General features: G+C 34.4%; 1 long non-coding RNA gene across 2 annotated transcripts in view; it reads right to left on the bottom strand.

Moving 5' to 3' along the window:
• LOC131486190 (uncharacterized) overlaps positions 1–20,103 on the bottom strand; it is a 58,461-nt gene extending 38,358 nt beyond the window's left edge. Inside the window, exons 1-3 of one of the 2 annotated variants that reach the window (XR_009249226.1) lie at positions 20,016–20,103; positions 11,684–11,825; positions 8,028–8,302 (exon numbers count right to left, since the gene is read on the bottom strand). This is a non-coding gene — a long non-coding RNA (uncharacterized LOC131486190). Of the gene's footprint in view, positions 1–8,027; positions 8,303–11,683; positions 11,826–20,015 lie in introns of those variants that run through there. The other variant, XR_009249225.1, reaches the window with a different exon arrangement.
• Between the last annotated feature and the right edge of the window lie 396 nt (positions 20,104–20,499).

Below are 20,499 nucleotides of genomic sequence, written 5' to 3'. Positions count from 1 at the left end.
GTAGAGGGAAAATCACTTTGAAATGGAATGCAATGCCAATGACTATACTAGAAGTTGAGGAAACAAAGTTACCTCAGTTTTTAATTCTGAAATTATTGAGGAGGAGTGATAGAGCAATACTTTTAAATAAAAGTACAAGTAATTACAGGAAGAAGCTTCAATGACTAATAATCAAAGTTAAGTCCCAGATGTAGTTTTCTTTTCTCCACACCAATTTTATAACCTCATCAGATAAATCATAGTTTATTGTTAGGTTGGCAAATAGCACAGCACCCTGGGAGATTAGCTTTGCCTTTTTATTAAGTAGCTGGAGGCAAACAGAAGTCATAAAAGTGTTTCAATAAGTGACTGACTTAACAGATCGTATGGCAGCAGCATCAAATATGTCCTCCCCCTGCCACTCAAACACACACACACACACACACACACACACACACACACACACACACACACGTAGTATACAATAAAATCTCATTTCTGTGCACTTCTTAATATAAAACCAAGATTAGAAAACCTTGCCTATGAGAAACATTTTCTGAAACTTCTCCTTGTAGGTACTGAGGAAATTTTTCTATAAGATGGATCTGAAAATAAGTACTTGCATATTTTCAAAGATAATGCTTTTTTTTTTTAATTTTTTTTATTTTTTAATATATGAAATTTACTGTCAAATTGGTTTCCATACATCAACTGATGAATGGATAAAGAAATTGTGGTTTATATACACAATGGAATACTACGTGGCAATGAGAAAGAATGAAATATGGCCTTTTGTAGCAACGTGGATGGAACTGGAGAGTGTGATGCTAAGTGAAATAAGCCATACAGAGAAAGACAGATACCATATGGTTTCACTCTTATGTGGATCCTGAGAAACGTAACAGAAACCCATGGGGGAGGGGAAGGGAAAAAAAAAAAAAAAAAGAGGTTAGAGTGGGAGAGAGCCAAAGCATAAGAGACTGTTAAAAACTGAGAACAAACTGAGGGTTGATGGGGGGTGGGAGGGAGGGCAGGGTGGGTGATGGGTATTGAGGAGGGCACCTTTTGGGATGAGCACTGGGTGTTGTATGGAAATCAAAGATAATGCTTTTGACATTATCTCTAAGAAATCATCGCTCAACCCAAAGTCTCAAAGCTTTTTTTTCTCATGATTTTTTCCCTAATTTTTGTATTTTTAGGTTTTACATTTTGGTGCGTGATCCACTTAGAGTTAATTTTTGTATATGGTACAAGGTATGGACTGAGGCTCATTTTATTACAAATAGATGGATATTCACTTTATTAAAAAGACTACTCTTTTTCTACTGAATTATTATGGCACTCATCTCAGAATCAATCATGTGTGGTCCTTTTTCTGAACTCTTTAAGCATTGATCTGTCTCTCTTAGCAATGCCACACTATCTTGATTATTATATAGCTTTACAATAAGTTCTGAAATCAGGTAGTTAATCAACCAACTGTTTTCCTTTCCAACGCTGCTTTGGCAATCATTTATTTCCAATTACATATAAATTTTAGAGTCAATTTTTAAATTCTACGTATATGTATATACATATTTTAAATTCTATGTATATATATATACAAATTTCAAGTTCTAACAGATATGTAATATATATTATATATTTTATATATTTACATTGTATATATTTTTACATATTTTGTAAATATTTTATGTATTTTATAAATATTTATATATAATATAAACATTTTTATTATATATAATTCTACAAAACTGGTATATGTTATATATAATGAATAAATATTATATTATGCATATTAAATGTGGCTTGCTTGACTATGGTAGATTCCAAAAAATGTGGTGGTTGTATCAAAGGATAAACACATAAAGAATTTTCTTCCATATTTCCCAAGCTTCCCTTTTATAGGAATTGAATGATTTTACACTTCTACTAGCATAGGATATATTTTATTATATAATTTTCCTATTGGTTAACAAAGTTAAGCATTTCAAAGTGTATATATATATATATATATATATATATATACACACATTTATTTATATATATACACACATATATACATACATGTATTTATATTTTATGATCTAATATAGTCTAATATAAAATAGAATATTTTTCCTATCCTATTTGAGACAATATGAGTAACACATTTATCTGTCTTAATGTTCTCTCTACTTTAGTAATGTTATCTGAATTTTTTTAAGTTTTTGTTTAAATTTCAGTTAGTTAACATATAATGTAATATTAGTTTCAGTTGTACAACATAGTTATTTAACACTTCCATACAACACCTGGAGCTTATCACAGCAAGTGCCTTCCTTAATCCCCATCACCCACTTCACCCATCCCCACCCACCCACCCCCCCTCCCTGGTAACCATCAGTTTGTTCTCCATAATTAAGAGTCTGTTCCTTGGTTTGACTCTCCCTTTTTCCGCCTTTGCTCCTTTGTTTTGTTTCTGAAATTCTGAAATCATATGGTATTTTTCTTTTTCTGACTAGCTTATTTTGCTTAGCATAATCCTCTTTAAATACAAATCATATTATTATTTTATTACAGTCTGCCTTTTCTTTCTAGAATAGTTTGTGACATTTCCACTATTTTTAAACCAGATTTATAATACTTATTTAGATGTCCTTATTAGCTCACCTTACTTAGCCTTATAATATTTGCACTTTAAATTTTCTTTTTTTTTAAGTTTATTTATTTTGAGAGAGACATAAAGAGACAGAGAGAGAGAGAGAGAGAGAGAGAGAGAACATGAGTGGGGAGGGGCAGAGAGAGAGGGAAAGAGAGAGAATCCCAAACAGGCTCCTCACTGTCAATGTGGAGCCCAATATAGGGCTCAATCTCATGACTCTGGCATCATGCATGACCTGAGCCAAAATCAAGAGTTGGACGCTTAACCAACTGAGCCACACAAGTGCCCCTAAATTTTATTTTCTGAGTTAGGATAAGTATACTCAAAATCATACTTTGAAATACAGCTGCTAGCACATGTTATTACTTTGTAATAATAATTTTCACTGTCAGCATTCTTGGGTTCCATAGTCTGCCTATACTTCCATTATCCATCTTCATTTACTTTAGTGGTTTCTCCTCTAGTTTCTTCTAGTTGTTTTAATGATAAAATATTTTGTTAGAAAATTCTCTGTGCGTGTGTGTCTTCAGAGTCATTCTTTTATTTTTGTCCCAAACAGAAGATTTTTTTTCCAAAAAATCCAGCCTGCAAAATGCACCATTCCCTTACTTTCAGGATTAACTTACCTGATTTTTATATTAATTTGATAATTTCAGTAGAATTTGCTTTTTGCTTGGCTAAATTCATATGGACCAGTCTTCTCTGGAAATCTTCTATATTAAACACTAATAAATGCTCTTTTAGCAACAAGCATCTGCTTGACTTTAGGACCCCAGAACCTAAATATACATCACATTTAACATATCATCGCATAGCCTTCCTAATTGAACTTGCCCTGCTTGGAGTTGCAGAGATTTGCTGTTGGCATTAGCATTATATCTCCAGAATAAATCTTAGATAACACATACATGACATGTACAACTTACTTAAGAAATATTTTCATCTCATGTAAAATTGGAGTATTTGACAAGAATAGAATGTGTGTGTATGAGTGTCTATTATATGATTAATAGACATAATGTGCTTAATGCCATGATTCAAAGATTTTAAATGTTTAATTTATTATTACTCTTGTAATGAAACTTGCTGTTTTTATTTTTCATTACCTTAATTTTACCTTTAAAAATTAACTTCATTTTAATGGCTATATTTCCCCAATAACTGTAATTTTACCCCTCTTTCTAATATCTACAGGAACCTTATATGACCCCAAAATAATTTCAAGATATTCTTGGCACATTAAGATAGGGTATTTGAAGTAGGATGACTGCTTTTGGACTTTGAAAATGACATTCAACTCAGAAATGCAGATCTATGTAGTCTTGGACTGATATATACCCCTGTCTGTGTCAAAAACTGTAGACATTCTCTCTGTGACATTTTTACATAATGGAGATCATCATCTCAACGTTTTTGAGCACAGACCTCCCCCTCTTTCTCTACTCTTTGACATGAAGCCTTTAAAGACTTCTCATCAGAGATGTGGATTTTTCATAATACAAAAATAGGGTTTGTTAAATCTGAACACAAACTCCTAGCAACTCTGTGCTTAACATTAGTATTTCACTCACTACAGAAAATATAAATCAGAAAATTGATTAAATATTTTGTGTCAAAAATATGCTGAAGGTCTCTCGTTCTCTCTTTCTCTCACTCTTAAAAATAAAGGAATAAACATTTCTTAAAAAGGGGCACCGTGGCTCAGTGGGTTAAGCCTCTACACCTTGGTTCGTGCTCAGGCCATGATCTCATGGTGTGAGTGAGAGCCCCACTTCAGGCTCTGCACAGACAGCATGGAGCCTGCTTGGGATTCTCTGTCTCCCTCTCTCTCTCTCTCTGCCCCTCCCCTGCTTGTGCTCTCTCTTTCTCTCTCTCTCAAAAATAAATAAACACTTTTTAAAAATATTCTGGAGGATATTAAAAACTGACTTGTCATAAAAGAGAGAAATTGTATTATTCTTTATTACCCTTGGTAAATCTGTCTGCTAAAGCTTGGGGAGTAGGCTCCCCGGATATATATGTTCACATTCAGTCTCTGTGTGTGTATGTGTGCATGTGTGTGTTTTAATGTCAACTTCTATTGTCCATTGTATTTTTGCTACTCAGTAGGGATAGGGATAGGTCAGCTCTCCTTAACCACTCACATCATGACTTACTCTTGTTATCACCCTATAGTGTTTTGGGTCTTAAGGTCAGTGATCCATGTATGCATAAAGGGAACACAACCCCATACTAGAAGGAGGCATTTTATTTTTGTGTCAGAGAAGAGGCATATCTATATCTATATCATCTGTATCTATATCTATATATTTATATCTTTCTAATCTATCTCTACACACACAAACACACACAAATATATATATATGTATATATATATGTATACATATATATGTATACATATAAATGTATACATATATACATTTATATATGTATACATATATATATAAATATATATATGTATACATATATATATACATATATATATGTATACACATATATATGCATATATATATGTATACATATATATATGCATATATATATGTATACATATATATATATATATATACACATTTACCTATATATAACAATTTAAAGTGTAGAAAGAGGGAATTAGGTTACACTTAACGTCAAAATTAATTTCTGCTTTATCTCCTCTTACAAATGTGTGCTTCATTCTAACTTTATGCTGATTCTTTCCTATTGGGAATTGTTGGCTCTATTTATCTCACTTAGTTCACTATAGTCAGCTTCTCTGTATATATTGTAATTTGGCTATCTTTTTTCCTCTTGGGCACTGATGGTTCTATAAAGCATTGGATTTAGCACAAACCCAATTAAAATCAGTGTAATTAGCTATGATTCTTTATGTTCTGTACAAATTGCACTTGTCTTTGTATGAAAAAGGCACTGCATAAATTCTCTTAAGCCTTCATCATTTTGGGGCACGCACTTTCTGTGTCTGCTGGAATGTTTGGTACTAATATTTTCAGTCTTTCTCAGATTCCTTTTGTTCGGAAAAAATACATGACTCAATGCCATGCTTCTTGGCCACAGAAAGCAAAGAATCTGCTTTGTAATGAAAACATAGCCCTTTTGTGAAAGGGTTCAAGAAAATGCTTTTTACAGAAAATGAATAAATAACCTGTGAAAGTCTTCACAATTGAACATTATTAAGTTAAACAGGCTTATTAAGATTCATAAAGCAATTAGAAGCATTAGGGTGAATTCTCTTGTCATTTTCTTGTGCCTGTCCTCATATTAAAGTCAATGGGAACTGTATGCTTTTGGCCCTGGGCAAAATGTGGCCCATTTTGAATAAGAATAGCATCTGCAATTATACTAGCTGAAATAAAAATTAAAAGGTCCATCAATTCTTATGCTTCAGAGCATAAGATTATAACCAGATGGTGCCAGAAAGTTTCTGCTGGGCATGAGGACTCACTAATGGACAGGTGCATTATGACAATTTTCTTTTGGCCTCCCTCCTCATAATGTCTCACACATACACAGACGTGCCAAATATAGGACATCAAAACAAATGGGACATTTGCATTTTAACAGGATGAAATCCTTCCATGGCCTAACAATACTGAGACTTAGAGATCCTAACAGGTGTGGGGAATTTCAATGAAAACATTTTAGAATTGCATCCAACTCAAGGGCACTGCAACTTATATTCTGCTTCTAACCTGGCTGTTTTTGTTTTTACATGCACCCTGGTAATTTACTTTAATCTACATTCACCTCTGGGCATAACAATATGATAAGATCCTTGCTAGGGGAAAGGAAGAACAACTCATTGGAATTTAAAAACCTCTGCACTTAGATGTGAAGAATCAATTAATTGATACATATTCATTAAACATCCACTAGTTTCAAAACACTGTAGAAGAAAAATAAGATACCATACTTTACTTCAGGGAACTGAAAATTCTTCTTTTGAGCTATGTGAACTTCAATGGTCTATAAATTTAATAGGAATCCAGAAAATAAAATGTGGACTGAAGCAATCAGGAAATGCCATGACTATGTACCTGAAATTGCAGAGAACTGCTAATAAGCCAGGAGATTCTTATTTGCTCTTACAAGTTATAGAGAACCTAAAACTGAAGTTATTTATTTTTATTCTTAAAAGTACAATAAAAATTTCCAGGGTTGTTTTGTTAATTTTAGTTGTATTATATTATATTATGTATTATATTATAATTTTCTATAATAAAATTATTGAAAAATGTTCGTATTAATTTTCTTTACACTTCATACACCCTGAGGAGTAGAACTGACCCTTGAACAATAGAGCTTTGAATTGCACAGGTCCACTTATATATGGATTTTTTTCAGTAAATACAGTGCAGTCCTGTAAATACATTTTCTCTTCCTTATGATTTCCTTAATAACATTTTATTTTCTCTAGCTTACTTTATTGTAAGGATGTAGTAAATAATCCATAGAGCATACAATATATGTGTTGATGAACTGCTTATGTAATCAGTAAGGCTTCTGGTCAACAGTAGGCTATTACTAGTTAAATTTGGGGGGATTCCAAAGTTATACACGAATTTTTGACTGCATGGGGTCAGGGAGGTCAGCACCCCTAACTCCCATGTTGTTCAAAGGTCATCTGTCATATATTGTACTTATACTGGGGGAGTTTAATCGAACTTTTTTGTATGGATGAGATTAGTATAGTGCTGATTTTATCAATAAACAAATTGTTTCCTAGAGAAAGCTAGCCATATGTTCTTTGTTTTTACCCTCATAAAACCTTGCATTAGAGCATATATTCCCAACACTCAATGTAAAGTTTTATAATTTATTTCTTTAATGCAGTGACCTATTTTGCCACATTAGTAATAAGTGAAGCTGCCCTAAGACTGTTGGTCTGTTTGGACAGATCATAGAAATTTAACACACATTGATTGTATAATAAAAAAAATTAAAAAATATTTAAAAAAAGGAAAATATTCTTAGCCTGCAGAGACAACAATTCAGGCTGAATGAAATACACCTGGCATTTGAAATGAAATCGACCCTACCTTCCCTGGGATGTATATAACCAAGAGGCCATGCACATTTGACCTTGACTGCATGTGTTGTATACTTGTCACTCAAATAAGTGATGCTCTTGTGCCTATGATTTGATAATCCAAAAATAAAATCAACAACAACCACAAAAGGAATTTATATTTTTATCTGCCTGTTTTGAAATAACTGAAAAACAACAGTAATGTCAAAATATCCTTCTTGAAGTAATGCATTTCTATTTTGATTACTGGATTCCCCCCCCCACCCCACCTTGGAATGGAATCTGATTACGAGTAGATTTCAACTTCTGGTCTTACTGTGCCTCTTGGGGAAATACCATAAAAAATTGTCTTCTTATAGACAATAGTAGTTCCTTAAATAAGAATAAACATATTTTAATACCTCAGATACATCTCTATATCATTTTTCTATGGTGGTCAACTTTATCTGAACAAACACTCTTTTGTCCTTGTTAGATAGGAATTATTTAATTTAGAAAAAAGAACTTCAGGGGTGCCTGGGTGGCTCAGTTGGTTGAGCATCCAACTTTTGATCTCAGTTCAGGTCTTGATTTCAAAGTTGTGAGTTTGGACTCTAGGTTGGGCTCCAGGCTGGGTACGAACTTGAGTTATTTTTTGACACCTGTAAAACAAACTAATTAGAACAAAATAATTTGAAAATTATTTTCTATCAGAAAAATAATGTAGTTTTTATGAATGCAGCTTCTGTTTGGTTTTGAATTGTTAGGAAGTCATTTCACTCATTATATTCCAATGTCGCAACACCCACAGATGTTTTTCACCAGGGCCATCCTAGGCCCCTTCCCCCATAATCTAAGTTGATTTTTAATTAAAATCTTTACATTTTATTTCTGCACAATTTGACTTTTTGATTCCATGTCAGTATTACATATTGTCAGATTCATTTAAAATCTGTATTTAACCATCAATCATGTAAGCTGTCCCTCTCAGCTTCATTGAATTTCAGGCCTTGAAAGACTGGTTTCAATGTGTTCTTTTGTGATAAATTTATTTTTTAAAAATGAAGTAGTTTCATAGCTCTTTGCTGCATACCTCTCTTCTTGATTTTTGTAGTTGAACATGACGTTTTAATAATGATTTTCAATTAGAGACAATTGTATTTTCTTCAACTCACATTGTTCCACCACTTAAGAAAATGAAGGCTAGGGACAGCTGCCTGGCTCATTTAGAAGAGCATGTGATCCTAAATATAGACAAAATGTGAGTGTTCAATCATACTCAGAAAATTTTAAATGTAAGGGACGTTAAATTTAGAAGGAACTGGAGTTATTGACATTTATTGACTCTATTTCTCTATCCTTTTCATTTTTTTCCAATTTGCTGAACTCATTTATTATACTTATTACCAGTATCTTATGAATTAAACAAGGGCAGCGATGTTATGTGTTAACTGGATGTACAGTTTGCGTATTATATATGTAGTAACAATAACATTACTGAGCAAATACTGGTGAAAGACTTGGCAGAATCTATATTTAACCCCACCAAAAAGCCTATTTTCTTGAATTCTTGAAAAACATTTTATGGAGAGGAAATAAAATGAGCAAACAATGAAACAAAATATCAGTTACATGTGAATCTAAACCTCCATTATTCTGAATAATCAAAATATTGAGTATTTAGTAAAAAAAAACAAATCTTCCATATCTTTAGAGCTTCTCAGAAATCTGTCACATTTAAAACAAACTAATAGGGGCGCCTGGGTGGCTTGGTCGGTTGGGCGTTCGACTTCGGCTCGGTCATGATCTCACGGTCCGTGAGTTCGAGCCCCGCGTCGGGCTCTGTGCTGACAGCTCAGAGCCTGGAGCCTGTTTCAGATTCTGTGTCTCCCTCTCTCTCTGCTCCTCCCCAGTTCATGCTCTGTCTCTCTCTGTCTCAAAAATAAATAAATTTTAAAAAAGTTAAAAAAAAAGTTTAAAAAAAAGACATTTAAAACAAACTAATAGTCTCTATTTTGTTGAACTTCAATCTCAAAGCCTAGTATCATATAAATATGATCTTAAAATAAACATTTTTTGTATCTTTTTTTACATATATTCACTAAATCTATATTGGCTTCTTGGCATAATGTTTGGGAAAAGCCTGAAAATATATCATTACTGGGGAGAAAGTATCTGGAGTTTGTGGGTGGGAAATGGTTATTAATAGGCCTGGAATCTATTCTCTTCCTTAATCAGGCATTAGGGGGAATGTGGAGATAAGGTAGCTTGATGAAATCTGGTTGTAAACATGTTAATGATAGAGTTCCTAGAAGACAAGCTAATGTTTTAATCAAATAGGAGAGCTTGTGTCTAGGGAACACTATTAGCAAGGTATACCTGGGCTGTCTGGGACTATTTATAATACACTAGGAATCTATGAATAATGGGCATGCTCCCCAGAAAACAGTAGGCTCTGTAACAATCTGAATATAAAATGAATATATTTTGTGACTAAAAGCTGCTCTCTTTTGCGTAAGTATGGTAGCCACATTAAAGACCTCAGATGTTAAACTGTCATTCCTGATGCCACAAGAAAGGACATGAAGACTGGGCCTCTCTCTGATTGATCTGTGCCTCAGTATTACCTCTATCTTTTAAATTGCCGGTAAATTACTGGTAAGATCTCTGCTTCATGTGAACATGACTTGACAACACAATAATTTGTGACATTTCAGCTTTTTTTTCAACGTTTTTTTTTTTTTTCAACGTTTTTTTTTTTTTTTTTTTTTTATTTTTGGGACAGAGAGAGACAGAGCATGAACGGGGGAGGGGCAGAGAGAGAGGGAGACACAGAATCGGAAACAGGCTCCAGGCTCCGAGCCATCAGCCCAGAGCCTGACGCGGGGCTCGAACTCACGGACCGCGAGATCGTGACCTGGCTGAAGTCGGACGCTTAACCGACTGCGCCACCCAGGCGCCCCTAAAAGCAAATTTCATATGTATAGGAGCCCCAAAGACATGAATGCCAGAGACCACCAGGCAGTTGAGGATTATATGCCATCCAGAGCTCACTGAAGCAGTGAGGGGTATGGAGCCCCAAAGGGGAGAAAGACAATTCACAGGAAGATAAGAACAAATGTTTAGTAAATGAATGTTTGCCATGCCATGCGGATGAATCTTCTTGATAAAAAATTTATCTTTGGTATTAGCTCTCTCTCGGTATAGGCCTCTACCTAAATTCTTTCAGGAATTTAAGAGGAAGGTAAACAGCTCTTTCTGAGTCTATTGGTCCTTGATTGTCTTCAGCTCAAAATAATCCACATGCCAAAATGGCATATTTTGGGTCAAATATATTGTTCCCCCTCATTTGATAAATAGAAATGCAGGATAAAAGTGTCCTAGCTAGGGGTGGGGGGCAGCTGGGTGGCTTGGTTGGTTGAGACTCTTGATTTTGGCTCAGGTCATTATCCCATGATTGTGGGTTCAAGCCCCATATAGGACTCTGTGCTGAGCATATAGTCTTCTTGAGATTCTCTCTCTCCCTCTGCCCCTATCCCAGGCTCTCATACACACACTCTCTCTCAATCTGTCTCTGTCTCTCTCTCAAATTAAAAAAAGTGTGGTAGCTGGGAAGGGCTGTTAAGGTGAAGAGGAATATATAGGACTCTAATAAGATATTTAAATCACCTTTTAGCTCCACTAAAATTTACTTCTATGTATGCTTTTTAAAAAAGTTTTAAACCTAAACTAAATAACGTTGAGTATATTTTTATGATATACATATGTGTTGCCTATGAGAATAGATCAACTATGATATGGTATAAAATAGTGACATTCAACCAGTTATATCCCATATTTAAATCATTCAGACTTTTCATTCAGTTAAATATATTATTGAGTTTATCAACTGAACAGCTCAGGATAACTCAGTAAATTACATCAATCACAAAGATATTATAATATCACAGAGAAACAATTCAATTTGTCATTCTGTTATAAATTAGGATACTTCCTGTAATGAAAACCTAATCCAAAATAGAGAAAATACCAAGGGAACTTAGCAATACACATACCTGAATGGTCCAGAAGGAGGGATATATTTTGGGTTAGCTTGATTCAGTATCTCCTCTATAGCATCAAGTTCTCACTGTCCTTTGATCTCTTTGCACAGCCTTCTATAGTATCAGGTTTATGATACAACTGTTGTCTCTCAAGCTGATAAAACATTTACAGGAAAGTGCTACTGTTTCTTTCAGAAGGTTATGGAGATTGACCTTGGGCAGTTAGTGCACAAGTAACCATTTTCCTAGCACATTATTAGCGTGAGTGAGTTCACTCCATTGGTTTACCAGGCCTGGGTGACACCAGTAAATCACTGTGATATGTTTAGAACCACTAGGTTAACCCTCAGACCTGGTGGTAGGATCAATTGCCCCTGCCGTCAGCACCATTCCACAACTGTAGGACTAATACCCAGTAGGGAATAGGTACCCTGAGTTTTGTAAAATAATTGCAGGCACTTCCACTTTACATATTCCTTAAAGCAAAATTTATCTTTAAGTGCAGTGGGCTTCATAATAAAAATAAAGACTGGGGAATAAGTGAGTCAGCATCTAATCCTTAAAATTAATTGACTGATTAATTTATTCATTTTTCACTGGGAAAATATTTATTAGATAACTTCTTGCCAGGCATTCTATCCAGGTTCTGAAAGAAGATTCCTTTCTAGTGCTTTTGACACATAATGAGAGAATATGGAAAGATGTAAGGCTTGAGGAAAAGGCACAAGTCTGAATTTAGTAAGCCTCACCTGTCCTATATAAGCAGAGGAAGGGATAAAGCTCAAGAGAGAGAACAATGCAGAGGTTAAATGTTAGAAAACAAAAGGCTATGTCTGAAACAAGCAACAGAGTTTCAAGAATGAGGCCAATACACTAGAAATGAGAAGCAATAAAAACAATAAGAAATCCAAATATGATTGATTTTTACACTTTTAGAGTCTTTGATAACTTTTCTTGAAAACAAAAACATTTTCAATGTAGGATGGAGTTAGCAGGCAGATTGCAGTGAATAATGAAGTAACTGTGAGGGGAGAATATATTCTAATTCAAGAAGAATGGCTAAGGTGGAAACATGAGACGTTAAAGTAGTGGTTGCTAGGAACAAAGGGGAGAAATAGAAGCCCCTTTATTTCCTAAGAGGGAAGAACCAAGAAATTTGCCCTTTGAAAATATAAGGACAGAATATAATTGATGGATAAAGGTCGATAAGGAGGGGGAAAATACAGACATTCAGAGCACAAGTATAGAAACAAGTTTCTGTTGTTGTTCACAAGAGAATTAACCCTCCTCAACACTGAAGTTGGATGGAAGGTGGTACAGATTGGATTGCTAACATAGGGAGACTACAAGTAGTTGGGGGATTATTTTCAAGAAGATCATATTATCTCTGCATGTTTAGCAACATCAATTCACCAAAAATGATGGAGATAACAGAGGCTGAAGCAAATATTTTAGAATATGAGATGGACATCTCAGAACTTTCAGATGGACCAAGTACAAGGCAGTAATATAATAGAGGTGTCATATCAATCCTGAATTGTATATCTTGGACTGTTATGGACAAGAAATATGTTCTGGTTTTGTGTAAGACACTGTTGTGTGGACTTTTGTGTCAGAAGTTGAAGCTGTATTGGTTGTAACAAATATTCCGTGGAAGGACAAGGGTAAAGCCTGTAGACTAGAAGAGCAGGTACTGTGATTGGCATTGCCTTATACCATTGCATAAACAGGAGAACTATTACCAAAAGAAGGTAGCAGTGCTAGACACAACAAGATAGATGTCCAATTTGTAGATTTTAAATTTACAGTGTAAATGGTTAATATTTTTCAATGCTAACAAAGAGAATTTCCTGTGTGCCAGAGTTTCTCTAAACACTTTGTATTAGTTAACTTTGATTCCCCTGAAGTAGGTTCTATTACTTCCGCATTTTCCAGGTGAGAGAACCAAAGCATACAGAGGTAAATAATTTGTTCAAAATTATATTATGACAGAGCAAAGATTTAAAACCAGCGAGTCTAGATCTAGACTCCATGCTTTTTAACTACTACATCATTCTCTCTCTCTCTCTCTCTCTCTCTCTCTCTCTCTCCCTCTCTCTCTCTCTCTCTCTCTCTCTCTGTCTGTCTCTCACTCTCTTCCTCTCTGTGTCTCTCTCTCCCTCTCTCAGTAACTATTTCAGGGAATGAAACAAACATTTGAGATGTAAAATTCTTGCTTGACATTTTTAATGATTGAGGTGGAATCATTCTACATAGCCAAATGTTGCTTTTAAATTTTTTTTTTCCCAGTAGTGTTCAAGAACAGATTCTTGCATTACATAGGGTAGATGGCTTCTGTGATGAAGGGATTGTGTTCTGTTGGGTATACAAAGCAGAAAAACAAGGAGAAATGAATTGATGGGTTGGAGAGGGCTAGCAATAGAATTATTGGATTTTTTTGGGTGATATTATACAGATTGCATAGGAAAGGAAATTCATACAAGGGAGCGATGATAATTTTGAAGAAAATTGTGGGTGAAGGTACAGGAAGACTAAGAGGAATAGGAAATAAGTGAACTGTAAAAATAAGAGGGAAGGATATCAGATTTTTACTTTAAGCATGGAAAGTTATGATAAAATTCATATTGTAGCTATGGTCATTGAAGAAGAAGAGAAGCTGTGGTCATTGAAGTAGAAGAGGTAAGGACACTACAGGGGGGAGACTGTTGTATTAGCATTGGATTTTTATTGAGGTTGTTTGAAAAAAACAATTATGTTGAACTTAGTGGCAACTAAAGCAGTTTATTTCACTGATAGAAAATTTTGTGTATCCATAGGATGACTTAAAACGTGATTCTGTAAATGTCTAGTTTTTATCCATTAGTACATCTTTTAATGATTATAGTAACAATGAAAAGGTCTGAGTTTTCTTTGCAAGAATGAAAGCTTTAAAGGTAGATAGAAGGTCTTTCTTTAATTTTGCTTGCACAAGGTAAGCACACACATTTGTTCTTTCCCAGGTTTGATGTTATGATCAACATAATGGAGGGTAAAATGGTGATGTAGGAAGATAAAATTTTGAATATAGACAAACTTGATTTTAAAAAATTGCTCTTAATCTTTCTCAGCCTCTGTTTTTCTCACTGTTATGTGAAGGTATGTATTATGGCAAACACTGTTGATTGTCTATCCAATAGCATCTTCTCACTCCCTTATAGCTAACAGAATCAGTTCCCCACAGTAGAGATCAAGTGTATTAAAAATTCCCTTCATTAGCCTCCCTTGTATCTATAGTTTGGTTATTGGACCAATCATGGCCAGTTATCTTGAGAGGCCTGTGTGGTGGAAGGCTTCTGGAAAAGATGGTTCAAGATAAACCAGAGGAAAAAAAACAAACAAACAAAAAAAAGAACTACCTTTGTTCCCTGTATGGTTTGGACAATGTCCTTTTAGGTTTGATGCTGGGTATTTCTGTAGCCATTATATAAACAGAAGGAGATATTATTACTGATATACTGAGAATGGAAAGTTGAAAATAACCCAGAAATACATACCTCAGACATATTATTAAGAGAACTAATTGTACATTTTGTTGTAATCCATTTAATAAAGTACTTTATTACTTGCAGCTAAATATCCTAAGTGATAGAAATTTACATGACAAAGGGAATGTAAATTACACTGGTAGCGCAGTTCATATTGATTATTGAAAAATGATTTTTTTATCTATTTCATGCAAGATAGATTTAAATACAAATTCCAAAAGTAGCCTTATACAGTTCATCGTCTCATCATGATCTATGTACTATCTAAAATTAAATGATTAATCTGCCTTTTAAAGCAATCTAATGTAATATTGGCTGATAATAAGGCATTTACCAGGGGAAAAAAATCGAAAAGTGTCTGAATTAGAGTTAAAGGAAAAGTAAAGTGGTTGAGTGGTTATAGTTACATAAATTTAAAAGAGGACACATTTTCAGTCAAACAGTAAGAGTTTTGGTTTAAAAAAATAAAGATACTGGGGGCGCCTCAGTGGCCCAGTTGGTCAAGCATCTGATTCTTGATTTAGGCTCAAGTCATGATCTCACGGTTCATGAGTTCAAGCCCCAGGTTGGGCTCTGTGCTGTCAGTGCAGAACCTTCTTGGGATTCTCCCTGCCCACCCCCACCCCTGCCTCTCTCTTGCTTCCATGCAGTAGTCTCTCTCTCTCTCTCTCTCTCTCTCTCTCTCTCTTTTTAAATAAATAAATAAACAATAAAAAATAAAAATAAATAAAAAATAGGTTAAATAGACAATTAGATAAGATAGATGATAGATCGATAGATAGATAGATAGATCATAAATGTTTTTATCATACACATACATACAAAGAGAACAGGAGGAAAATTTGATGGCAAAAAAAAAAGTAAGGCTATATGTAGATAAATCTGTCTTTAAAAATTACTGCAAGGTGCTTTTTCTGTTCATTTTTTAAAAAATTAACACCACCTTACTCTTCCTAAATAATGGTTATACATTTTCGTATACTGTTAATTTACATATAAAGGTAAAAATGCATAATTTATCATTTATCATCATTTAATATATGATTACAAATTATACCATTTGCATTGAAAATTAAATCATTTTCTTTCTTTATTTTCAAAATATCTCATTCTACATTTTAAACACAAACTTAAGAAGCAGTTAACAGTGACACCTTTTACTCCATAGCTTTGAAGTGGAAAATTAGAATATGGTTAGAGGCTCTGTGCTACACAACAATCTTTTTAATGCTCCAATTTGAACTATAGATCCTTAGGCAAGCAGAGTAAATGTGCTATTTGGGGGCCTCCGGCCCACTTCTAGGAAGATGATGGGCTAATCATTTCAGGGAAAATGTCAGAGTGTTTTCCCAGCAGATATTGATAACAACACAGCACAGCTGCAAATATAAATGCCTCCATTCTTCCAACTGACTATAACTGAGTCAGTTATACTTTCTTCCCTAAGCCCTTTGAAATTTGGGGTTTGATACATAAAGATTGGCCCATGCCTCTATTAAACTAGTAGATATTATACAGTGTGATTAATAAAGGCAAGGATGCTACCTCCCCTAAACATTAAGCTCCTACTTACTTGAAAGTTTGTAATTGTAAAGTTATTGATATTGTTAACTAAAATGCCTTCTTCTAGGATAGATAATTCACATATTTCTCATATCAGTTCATAGTATAATCAAATAAGAAAAGGTATGCTCCCATGGAAACTTAGGAAGACTAAGTTCACCATATTTGCATAAATACCTCTAAGGAATTTTTTCATGAGCCCAGGAAAATCCTGAACTCAACATTTAGTTGATTAATTAACCTGAATATTGGAAATCCTCAGTAGTCACATATATATATATATGTTTCTTTCTGTATACATGAGTTCATTTTGTTTGCATTGGAGAAAAGCTTAAGGTCATTGAATGTTTTATTTTTATTTTTTTAAGTAATCTCTACACCCAAGATCAAGAGTCCCATTCTCTATTGACTGAGCCAACCAAGAGCCCCTGGACTGTTTGAATTTAGAATTAAATATTTTAATGTTGAGTGTAACTTTGTATCTGAGAATGTTTATATAGATTTTTATTAAGACAAATTTTGTTGGGGGCACCTGGGTGGTTCAGTCAGTTAAGCGTCTGACTTTGACTCAGGTCATGATCTCACAGTTTGTGGGGTCGAGCCTCACATCAGTCTCTGTGCTGACAGCTCAGGGCCTGAAGCCTACTTTGGATCCTGTGTCTCCCTCTCTCTCTGCCCCTCCTCGTTCATGCTCTGTCCTTCTCTCTAAAATAAATAAATATTTTAACAAAAGACAAATTCTGTTGACTAATAATCAACATATATATTACAAAGTATTTCATATTGCCTTCCATTGTCTACCTTTCCAGCCAGAGATGTTTTGTGGTGAAATCAGCCTTTGCTTCTTTTTGTTGACATATGACTTTGAAATTTACTTCTTGGGGGCACCTGGGTGGCTCAGTTGATTAATTGATCAGCTTTTGATTTCAGTTCAGGTCATGATCTCACAGTTGGTGAGATTGAGCCCTAGGTGGGGCTCTGCACTGACAGTGCAGAGCCTACTTGAGATTCTCTCTCTCCCGCTCTCTCTCTCTCTGCCCCTCCCCCACTTGCTCTCTCTCTCTCTCTCTCTCTTTCTCTTTCCTCTCCTTCTCTTTCAAAATAAATTAGTAATCAGAAAAAAGAGTAATTTACTTATCGACTGCTAGATGGAATGAATGTGTTGAGGGGTGTGGATTAGAGATTATTCCTTCAAACTGTCAAACATAAACCACAGCTATAAAATCCTCTCTGATTACCCATTAAAAAGATTGTTTATACCCATATTATTTTTTTTACTTAAACTATATTTTACTTCTTTCTCTTTCTAGCTGATTTAAATCCAATCTTCTTTCATATCACTTTAAATTTTTTTAAGGTTTATTTATTATTGAAAGAGAGAGTCAGAGCATGAGCAGGGGAGGGGCAGAGGGAGAAGGAGACACAGAATCTAAAGGAGGCTCCAGGTTCTGAGCTGTCAGCACAGAGCCCGACACGGGGCTGGAACTCACACACTGCAAGGTCATGAGCCTCAGCTGAAGTCAGAGGCTTAACCGACTGGGCCACCCAGGTGCCCATCATATCACTTCTATAGTAATTAACATGGTATTGAGCACTTTAAATTAAAGTGCTTAATATATGTGTATTGAATTAAATTAAGGATGTCATAAGTAGAATGGAAAATTGATCCAAGAGGCAAAGGGCTGTATTCTCTTCCTGACTCTGCCTCTAATAAACAGTATATTGTCTACTTTTGTCTTATTTGATTTTATTTGATTTTTTACTATTACTATAGTTTTATACTGGCTTTGCCTTAAAAAAATCTTGAATGAAGAAAAAGTCTTGGATATAGACTGGATCTATAATCTGAGGTCTTATTATGTTGGCTACTATTTTATTAAATATTACCTCTGTTCTATCTGTTCTATAGAAAGTAGTGAAAATCCTAGGAGAGGAATTTTGAGAGTCTTGATATGATCTCTGTGCCATTTAATTTTTTTTATTGAAAATTACCTTTTTTGGGGGGCCACATTCTCAGATAATGTTGGAAGGTCACTAATTTGTTGTTGTTTGTTTGTTTGTTTGTTTGTTTGTTTGTTTTGAATGTATTCATCCTAAATCGTTGAGTAGAAGTGGGGTAGGGTGGAATGTGATCTATCTTGATCATAGAATTCTCATAATTCCATTTGTTATTCCATTTATTCTCTGTCATTGTTCAAATAATTGATTCTGCATCATCTATGTTACTTATTTCTTTTGCAAATTCTGTCATTTGCATTTATTATATTTTAATTTTTTGTTCAATATTTCTTTGTGAAAGAGAGAGAGAGAGAGATGCAGAATGTGATTGAGGGAGGGGCAGAGAGAGAGGGAGACAAAATCTGAAGTAGTCTCCAAGCTGTCAGCACAGAGCCCAAAGATGCGGGACTTGAACTCATGAACCATGAGATCATGACCTGAGCCGAAGTCAGATGTTTAACTGACTGAGCCACCCAGGCACCCCTCTGTCACTTGCATTTACAACTCAAACTTGGAGCATTGAAATCAGCCATCCTCCTCACATCAGTTTCATTAATAAACGGGTCAGTCTGAGTCCATTCAAAATATCTATTTACTCAAAAAATTAAATCCAAAATCAGTCTTCTGAAGACAGTAATTCTACCCAGAAGTTATCATGGTATCAGTTCAACATCTAACTATTGTGATCAGTTAGCCACCCTTCAGTTGTTGATAGGTTCATAAAGTTTTTTTCTTAGATCTCAGATTCTATACATTTCTGACACTTGCTCTTTCATAATATATTTTATAATTGTTTTTCGTCTACAATAATTGTCACTTCAAAATTCAGTTAAAAAGTCTTTCTTTTTTTATATATCTAAATCTTTTGCAGCTATTTGATTAATTCAAGGAAACTTTCCTACTTTTTTATGATTACCTCTCTATCTGTAAACTCAACAATTTCCTGGATTAGACTTTCTCTGTAGAAATCATCTCATTTGTTTTTAAAAAATAAAACAAACTGACAACAACAACAACAACAACAGCAACAGCACTAGTCCCTTTAATTTTTGACACCTGTCTGAACCTCATTCATTCTTCTGGGTCCTGCAATTGTTTATAATGCATAAGATACCTTGTTCTTCTTAAAGCCTTAGAAATATTTAATTATAAATTTAACATAGGTTATCTTTTGACATTACTCTTGTGATTCCTTTCAGGTGTGTTTAGTTGGACTCTAGTAAACTTGAGTACATCCTTATCTTTTTATATATACTCACCAGATTCATTCTTTGTTCTTTCCAATGCTAACACCATCTCCTGAACCATATATTTCTTATGTTCATTTGAAACATGCATCAATTTCTTCTGTTTGTTGCTTAACATTCTATACTGTTCCCATGCCAACCTGAATCCCATTACCAAGGCATTTCAAGTACAGAAGTAAAGACCTTCTTTACTGAGTATAGGCTTTGTTTACTAATATATTGCTTATTGGATTGTGAAAATGGCATTCAAATTTTCCTTCACCTTGGTCAGCTCACATGCTGAAATTCTTAAAAGTGCTTGTTGTACATCTTACTCAGTGTTATATAAAATTCACCATATTTCTGAGTTATCAATGTGTAGGAACATGTATACACAATAGTGATAGCAGTTAGAATTTAGGTTAGATGTGCAGAGATCAAAGCCTACACACAGTTACTGGTATAATTTGTCCTCAATAATGTTGAAATAGATGAAGGGGAATTGATTTTGGTATTA

The sequence above is a fragment of the Neofelis nebulosa genome, chromosome 9, assembly GCF_028018385.1.
Source record: "Neofelis nebulosa isolate mNeoNeb1 chromosome 9, mNeoNeb1.pri, whole genome shotgun sequence".
In the NCBI taxonomy this organism is placed as follows: Eukaryota; Metazoa; Chordata; class Mammalia; order Carnivora; family Felidae; genus Neofelis; species Neofelis nebulosa.
The sequence above is the reverse complement of the archived record's forward strand: the minus strand, read 5'-3'. Positions and strand labels throughout refer to the sequence as shown.